The sequence below is a fragment of the Rhinopithecus bieti genome, unplaced genomic scaffold, assembly GCF_001698545.2.
Source record: "Rhinopithecus bieti isolate Rb0 unplaced genomic scaffold, ASM169854v2 scaffold_10548, whole genome shotgun sequence".
Classification (NCBI taxonomy): Eukaryota; Metazoa; Chordata; class Mammalia; order Primates; family Cercopithecidae; genus Rhinopithecus; species Rhinopithecus bieti.
Window position 1 is genome coordinate 1,888,858 of NW_016806834.1, and position 7,834 is coordinate 1,896,691.

At 47.4% G+C, this 7,834-nt stretch overlaps 2 pseudogenes; both read right to left on the minus strand.

Moving 5' to 3' along the window:
• Positions 1-453: 453 nt before the first annotated feature.
• Positions 454-1,584, minus strand: LOC108533299 (eukaryotic translation initiation factor 3 subunit F pseudogene; annotated as a pseudogene).
• Positions 1,585-6,078: 4,494 nt separating this feature from the next.
• Positions 6,079-7,190, minus strand: LOC108533298 (eukaryotic translation initiation factor 3 subunit F pseudogene; annotated as a pseudogene).
• Positions 7,191-7,834: the final 644 nt, after the last annotated feature.

Below are 7,834 nucleotides of genomic sequence, written 5' to 3' on the forward strand. Positions count from 1 at the left end.
TTTTTTTTTTTTTTTTTTTTTTTTCAGAATTCCCGGGTTCACGCCATTCTTCTGCATCAGCCTCTCGAGTAGCTGGGACTACAGGTGCCCAACACGCCTGGCTTATTTTTTGTATTTTTAGTGGAGACGGGGTTTCACCATGTTCGCCAGAATGGTCTCGAAATCCTGACCTCGTGATCTGTCCACCTCGGCCTCCCAAAGTGCTGGGATTACAGGTGTGAGCCACCCTGCCTGGCCGGGATTCTTTATATATATGATTATGTAAAAATGATTGATTATGGTGTTGTGATGGGAGGTGATGTGCTGGCAGCACAGTATGAGAAAGTAGGGCATAGGCCGGGCATGGTGGTGTATATATATATATATTATATTTATAAATATATATAAGTATATATTATGTAAATATATATATATATTTTGTTACTTTTTACAAAAGGTAGGCTATGTTTATTAGAGTCACAAGCAGTTCACTGTCTCAGTGTGACTCAAGACCACAAAAAACCCATTTCTCCCTCATTTCATTCTGAGTCCTGGGGTTGAGACCTAGACCAGCAAGTGAACTGCTTGGGGCCCATTCATAGGTTTACAAGTTTCTCATTGAGGGCAGTCTGTGACTGTGTGGCATTGACCAGGTAGGTCACCATCAGCAGGTCATTGATGTTGCTGCTGAGCATGGTCTCAAAATCATTGGGAACTATTTTGTGTACTTGCTTAACCAGGCTCGTTAAGAAGTGGCCCACAGTATTATCAGCTGACATCTTTCCAGACAGTACATCCTCTACATATTGCAACACTGTGCTTAGGGCATCCTGGATGCAAGCTGATGCCCCTCCTACTTGTTGCAAGTCACTTGAGAGTCCGATACCTTAGTTGGGGTTAAAACAGGTCTTCATAATCAGGTCAACTTCAATGTGTTCAGTGTCATAGTATGCATATATCACTGTCAGAGGTGTGAACATCACTCCCATGGTCCTCCCAGGGACACCCATTACAGTGCTGACACAGGGTTTGATGCTCACGCAGCAGTTCTGGAGACTTGTGACCAGTGAGGCGGATGAGGTTGGAGGCCATCAGGCTATAGTACTTATGAATCACCACAGAGTCTCTGTGATGTCATGGCCTACCAGCCCAGGATGAGCTCATTTTTTATGCAGTTCATACATGTTCTTAGCAAACTGCATGTCAACAGCCACTTCATTTTCTGACTCATTGTGCGGCACTGAAAACCAATTGGTGACCTCCACTGAGTGTTTATCAACAATTCCCAATAGGTTCCTGATAACTCAGGCAGCTCCCTCATTGCGTCACTCTTAGCTGTCTACAATGGAGGCCAAAATGGCAGGATGCAGCCTGACCACGCAGCCCCGGGAAAGAGCCCTGGGATAGTAGGACCAGACAGAGCAGGGGTCTGGTCCAGAGCCGCAGTCTTAGCCACTGTTGCTGTAGGGTCTGAAGATGAGGCTGGAGTTGCAGCCACTGCTGGTGCTGGCGCTGGGGCTGGGGCTGGGACCCAGGCTAAGGCTGCCATCAGGACTGGGGCAGCATAGCTGGAGGAACACTTGCTGGTACCGCCAGGGTGGCCATCTTGTCACGAGAGATATATTAATTTTTTTTTTTTTGAGATGGAATTTTGCTCTTATTGCCCAAGCTGGAGTGCAATGGCACGATCTCAGCTCACCGCAACCTCCGCCTCCTGGCTTCAAGCGATTCTCCTACCTCAGCCTCCCGAGTAGCTGGGATTACAGGCGCCCACCACCATGCCTGGCTAATTTTTTTGTATTTTAGTAGAGACAGGGTTTCTCCATGTTGGTCAGGCTGGTCTCAAACTCCTGACCTCAAGTGATCCTCCCACCTCGGCCTCCCAAAGCGCTGGGATTTATAGGCATGAGTGACTGTGCCCGGCGTTTTTTTGAGACAGAGTCTTGCTCTGTCGCCCAGGCTGGAGTGCAATGGCATGACCTCAGCTCACTGCAACCTCTGCCTGCAAGGTTCAAGCGATTTTCTTGCCTCAGCCTCCTGAGTAGCTGGGATCACAGGTATGCACCACCACATCTGGCTGATTTTGTATTTTAGTAGAGACAGGGTTTTGCCATGTTGGCCAGGCTGGTCTTGAACTCCTGACCTCGTGACGTCCGCCTCGGCCTCCCAAAGTGCTTGGATTACAGGTGTGAGCAACTGCACCCGGCCAACAATGGTTTCTTTTTTTTTTTTTTTTTTTTTGAGGTTCAGGACTGTGGCCAAGATATGTATCCTAAGAATAAGAGAGATTCTTAGGGAGTGTGGACAAACCCAGAGGTTCCTATGAGTGACTAATACTAAGGACCAGGAGACCCAAGTGAATTAAAATTCCCTGAGGACAGGCCCTCCCAAGAGATCATGCTGACTCCTTGCCTCCTTGATGCACAGGGTGAGAGCACTGGTTCTCTAGGGCAGTCCATAGGAGTCTAGAAGGTGGTCTGCCTGCTGATCTTATATAATATGATGTCTATCTGATGATATGTTACACTCTGTTAGCTTGTTAGTCATCAAGCCCTATAGACCCTGCTCCACAGTGTCTCTAAATGCATCTTTTCCATTTCTACTGCCATCACCCAACTACATGTCACCATTATTTTTTTCCTTTTTTTAATAGAGATAGGGCCTTGCTATGTTGCCTAGGTTGGTCTTGAACTCCTGGGCTCAAGCAGTCCTCTCACCTCGGCCTCTCCAAGTGCTGGGATTACAAATGTGAGCCACTACACCCAGCCCTAACATTATTTTATGACTGTTATACTGCAATAGCCTCAACATTTATTTCTTTGCCTCCAATTCTCTCTCCCTTAATCCATTCTAAAGCCCACCTTTTGAGTAAATGAAACTAAATTAGACCATGCATCATGGTACTCTAGGGCTTAGTGGTTCCCAATTGCTTAGAAAAGTTCAAAACCCTTTGACTTTCAAAGGCCTTAATAGTATGTCCCCATCTCACTTTTTTTTNGGCCTCCCAAAGTGCTGGGATTACAGGCTTGAGCCACCGCGCCCGGCCTTTTGTGTGTTTTTTATATGGCATTTTGCTCCTGTTGCCCAGGCTGTAGTACAATGGTGTGGTCTCAGCTCACTGCAACCTCTGCCTCCTGGGTACAAGTGATTCTCCTGCCTCAGCCTCCTGAGTAGCTGGCATTACAGGTGCCTGCCACCATGCCCAGCTAATTTTTTTGTATTTTTAGTAGAGACAGGTTTTGTATTTTTAGTAGAGACAGGTTTCACTAGTTGGCCAGGTTGGTCTCAAACTCCTGACCTCAGGTGATCCGCCCACCACAGCCTCCCAAAGTGCTGGGATTACAGGTGTGAGCCACTGCATCCTGCCTGTGACAAAGTTTTATTAACATTTCCAGGGCGGCAAGGGAGTCATGGAAAGATAAGCACATTGTAATTCTGAAAAAAAAAAAAATTGGGGTTCTGTCAGAAAGGAAGAAAGGGAGAGCAAATATTGGATAAGACAACCGGGCGCGGTGGCTCACACCTGTAATCTCAGCACTTTGGGAGGCCGAGGCGGGTGGATCACGAAGTCAGGAGTTCAAGACCAGCCTGGCCAAGCTGGTGAAACCCCATGTCTACTAAAAATACAAAAATTAGGCCGTGCATGGTGGCTCACGCCTGTAATCCCAGCACTGGCAGGGCAAGGTGGGCAGATCACAAGGTCAGGAGTTCGAGATCAGCCTGGCCAACATGGTGAAATCCCGTCTCTACTAAAAATGCAAAAATTACCTGGGTGTGGTGGTGGGCACCTGTAATCCCAGCTACTTGGGAGGATGAGGCAGAGAACTGCTTGAACCCGGTAGGCGGAGGTTGCAGTGAGCCTAGATTGTGTCCCTCCCCCCCGGCTGGGGTGAAAAAGAAAGCCTGTCAAAAAAAAAAAAAAAAAAAGAATCCTTTGAAACTTCCACAAACATTTCCTCCTAAAAATGTGTCTTTGTTTCAGAGAATTCATTTACATCATTTTTTTTTTTCAAAACGGGAAAAAAATTAGGCCCCAGTATAGGAACAAGATGTACTCAACAGCTTTGTTCTCCAGGCTTTGGGAGCCTGAAGTTGGACATACTTAGTATCTCATGTTGCCTTCCCCTATCTTCTAGTTGAAAAACTGTTTGTTCTTATCTCGATTGCCTCTCTTACTCAACCCCTTTATTCCTTAGCCTGGTAAAGCAGTGTTTTCTTTTATCCTTTTATGCCCTATATATAATTTGTGCTTTGGGAAGCTCTCAACTCTGCTGATAGAAATTTCTGGAACTATTGGAGCACCATATTCTCTTCTCCTAACTTGAGGCTAATCTTTAGCCTTTAATCTCTAAGGCCTGTTTATGTCATATTCTTTTTTTTTTTTTGAGATGGAGTCTTGCTCTGTCGCCCAGGCTAGAGCGCATTGGCGCAATCTCGGCTCACTGCAATCTCCGCCTCTCGGGTTGGGGCGATTCTCCTGCCTCAGCCTCCCGAGTAGCTGGGATTACAGGCGCATGCTGCCAGGTCCAGCTAATTTTTGTATTTTCAGTAGAGATGGGGTTTCACCATGTTGGCCAGGCTGGTCTCAAATTCCTGACCTCAAGTGATCCTCCCGCCTCAGCCTCCCAAAGTGGTGGGATTAAAGGCGTAAACCACCGCCCCCGGCCTATGTCCTACTCCCTCATACTGTGTCGCCAGCACAGCACCTCCCATCACAATACCATAATCAATCATTTTTACATACTCAATCATTTTCACATATAAGATCATAATTTGGCCAGGCGTGGTAGCTCACGCCTGTAATCCCAGCACTTTGGGAGGCCGAGTGGATCACCAAAGGTCAGGAGTTCAAGACCAGCCTGGCCACCATGGTGAAACCCCATCTCTACTAAAAATACAAAAATTAGTTGGGCGTAGTGATGGGTGCCTGTAATCCCAGCTACTGGAGAGGCTGTGGCAGGAGAACTGCTTAAACTCGAGAGGCGGAGGTTGCAGTGAGCTGAGATTGTGCCACTGCACTCCAGCCTGGGTGACAGAGGAAGACTCCGTCTCAAAGAAAGAAAAAAAAATTTCCGGCCCAGGTCTCCACAGGTAACACTAGCATATAGCTAGGGTTCAGTAGCCTCTCAGGAGGTGTGACAGACATTGCTACTTGTTTTAGCCAATATTTATTTTTTAATTTTTTGAGACAGAGTCTCACTGTGTTGTCAGACTGGAGCGCAGTGGCGCGATCTTGGCTCACTACAAACTCCACCTCTCGGATTCAAGCAATTCTCTGCCTCATCCTCCCAATTAGCTGGGATTGCAGGCGCCCACCATCACACCCAGCTAATTTTTGCATTTTTAGTGTTGGCCAGGCTGGTCTCGAACTCCTGACCTTGTGATCTGCCCACCTTGCCCTCCCAAAGTGCTAGGGTTACAGGCGTGAGCCACCATGCATGGCCTAATTTTTGTATTTTTAGTAGAGAGAGGGTTTCACCAGCTTGGCCAGGCTAGTCTTGAACTCCTGACCTCGTGATCCACCTGCCTCGGCCTCCCAAAGTGCTGAGATTACAGGTGTGAGCCACCGCGCCCAGTTGTCTTATCCAATATTTATTCTCCCTTTCTTCCTTTCTGACAGAACCCCAATTTTTTTTTTTTTTTTTTTTTTTTTCAGAATTCCCGGGTTCACGCCATTCTTCTGCATCAGCCTCTCGAGTAGCTGGGACTACAGGTGCCCAACACGCCTGGCTTATTTTTTGTATTTTAGTGGAGACGGGGTTTCACCATGTTCGCCAGAATGGTCTCGAAATCCTGACCTCGTGATCTGTCCACCTCGGCCTCCCAAAGTGCTGGGATTACAGGTGTGAGCCACCCTGCCTGGCCGGGATTCTTTATATATATGATTATGTAAAATGATTGATTATGGTGTTGTGATGGGAGGTGATGTGCTGGCAGCACAGTATGAGAAAGTAGGGCATAGGCCGGGCATGGTGGTGTATATATATATATATTATATTTATAAATATATATAAGTATATATTATGTAAATATATATATATATTTTGTTACTTTTACAAAAGGTAGGCTATGTTTATTAGAGTCACAAGCAGTTCACTGTCTCAGTGTGACTCAAGACCACAAAAAACCCATTTCTCCCTCATTTCATTCTGAGTCCTGGGGTTGAGACCTAGACCAGCAAGTGAACTGCTTGGGGCCCATTCATAGGTTTACAAGTTTCTCATTGAGGGCAGTCTGTGACTGTGTGGCATTGACCAGGTAGGTCACCATCAGCAGGTCATTGATGTTGCTGCTGAGCATGGTCTCAAAATCATTGGGAACTATTTTGTGTACTTGCTTAACCAGGCTCGTTAAGAAGTGGCCCACAGTATTATCAGCTGACATCTTTCCAGACAGTACATCCTCTACATATTGCAACACTGTGCTTAGGGCATCCTGGATGCAAGCTGATGCCCCTCCTACTTGTTGCAAGTCACTTGAGAGTCCGATACCTTAGTTGGGGTTAAAACAGGTCTTCATAATCAGGTCAACTTCAATGTGTTCAGTGTCATAGTATGCATATATCACTGTCAGAGGTGTGAACATCACTCCCATGGTCCTCCCAGGGACACCCATTACAGTGCTGACACAGGGTTTGATGCTCACGCAGCAGTTCTGGAGACTTGTGACCAGTGAGGCGGATGAGGTTGGAGGCCATCAGGCTATAGTACTTATGAATCACCACAGAGTCTCTGTGATGTCATGGCCTACCAGCCCAGGATGAGCTCATTTTTTATGCAGTTCATACATGTTCTTAGCAAACTGCATGTCAACAGCCACTTCATTTTCTGACTCATTGTGCGGCACTGAAAACCAATTGGTGACCTCCACTGAGTGTTTATCAACAATTCCCAATAGGTTCCTGATAACTCAGGCAGCTCCCTCATTGCGTCACTCTTAGCTGTCTACAATGGAGGCCAAAATGGCAGGATGCAGCCTGACCACACAGCCCCCGGGAAAGAGCCCTGGGATAGTAGGACCAGACAGAGCAGGGGTCTGGTCCAGAGCCGCAGTCTTAGCCACTGTTGCTGTAGGGTCTGAAGATGAGGCTGGAGTTGCAGCCACTGCTGGTGCTGGCGCTGGGGCTGGGGCTGGGACCCAGGCTAAGGCTGCCATCAGGACTGGGGCAGCATAGCTGGAGGAACACTTGCTGGTACCGCCAGGGTGGCCATCTTGTCACGAGAGATATATTAATTTTTTTTTTTTTTGAGATGGAATTTTGCTCTTATTGCCCAAGCTGGAGTGCAATGGCACGATCTCAGCTCACCGCAACCTCCGCCTCCTGGCTTCAAGCGATTCTCCTACCTCAGCCTCCCGAGTAGCTGGGATTACAGGCGCCCACCACCATGCCTGGCTAATTTTTTTGTATTTTTAGTAGAGACAGGGTTTCTCCATGTTGGTCAGGCTGGTCTCAAACTCCTGACCTCAAGTGATCCTCCCACCTCGGCCTCCCAAAGCGCTGGGATTTATAGGCATGAGTGACTGTGCCCGGCGTTTTTTTGAGACAGAGTCTTGCTCTGTCGCCCAGGCTGGAGTGCAATGGCATGACCTCAGCTCACTGCAACCTCTGCCTGCAAGGTTCAAGCGATTTTCTTGCCTCAGCCTCCTGAGTAGCTGGGATCACAGGTATGCACCACCACATCTGGCTGATTTTTGTATTTTTAGTAGAGACAGGGTTTTGCCATGTTGGCCAGGCTGGTCTTGAACTCCTGACCTCGTGACGTCCGCCTCGGCCTCCCAAAGTGCTTGGATTACAGGTGTGAGCAACTGCACCCGGCCAACAATGGTTTCTTTTTTTTTTTTTTTTTTTTTTTTT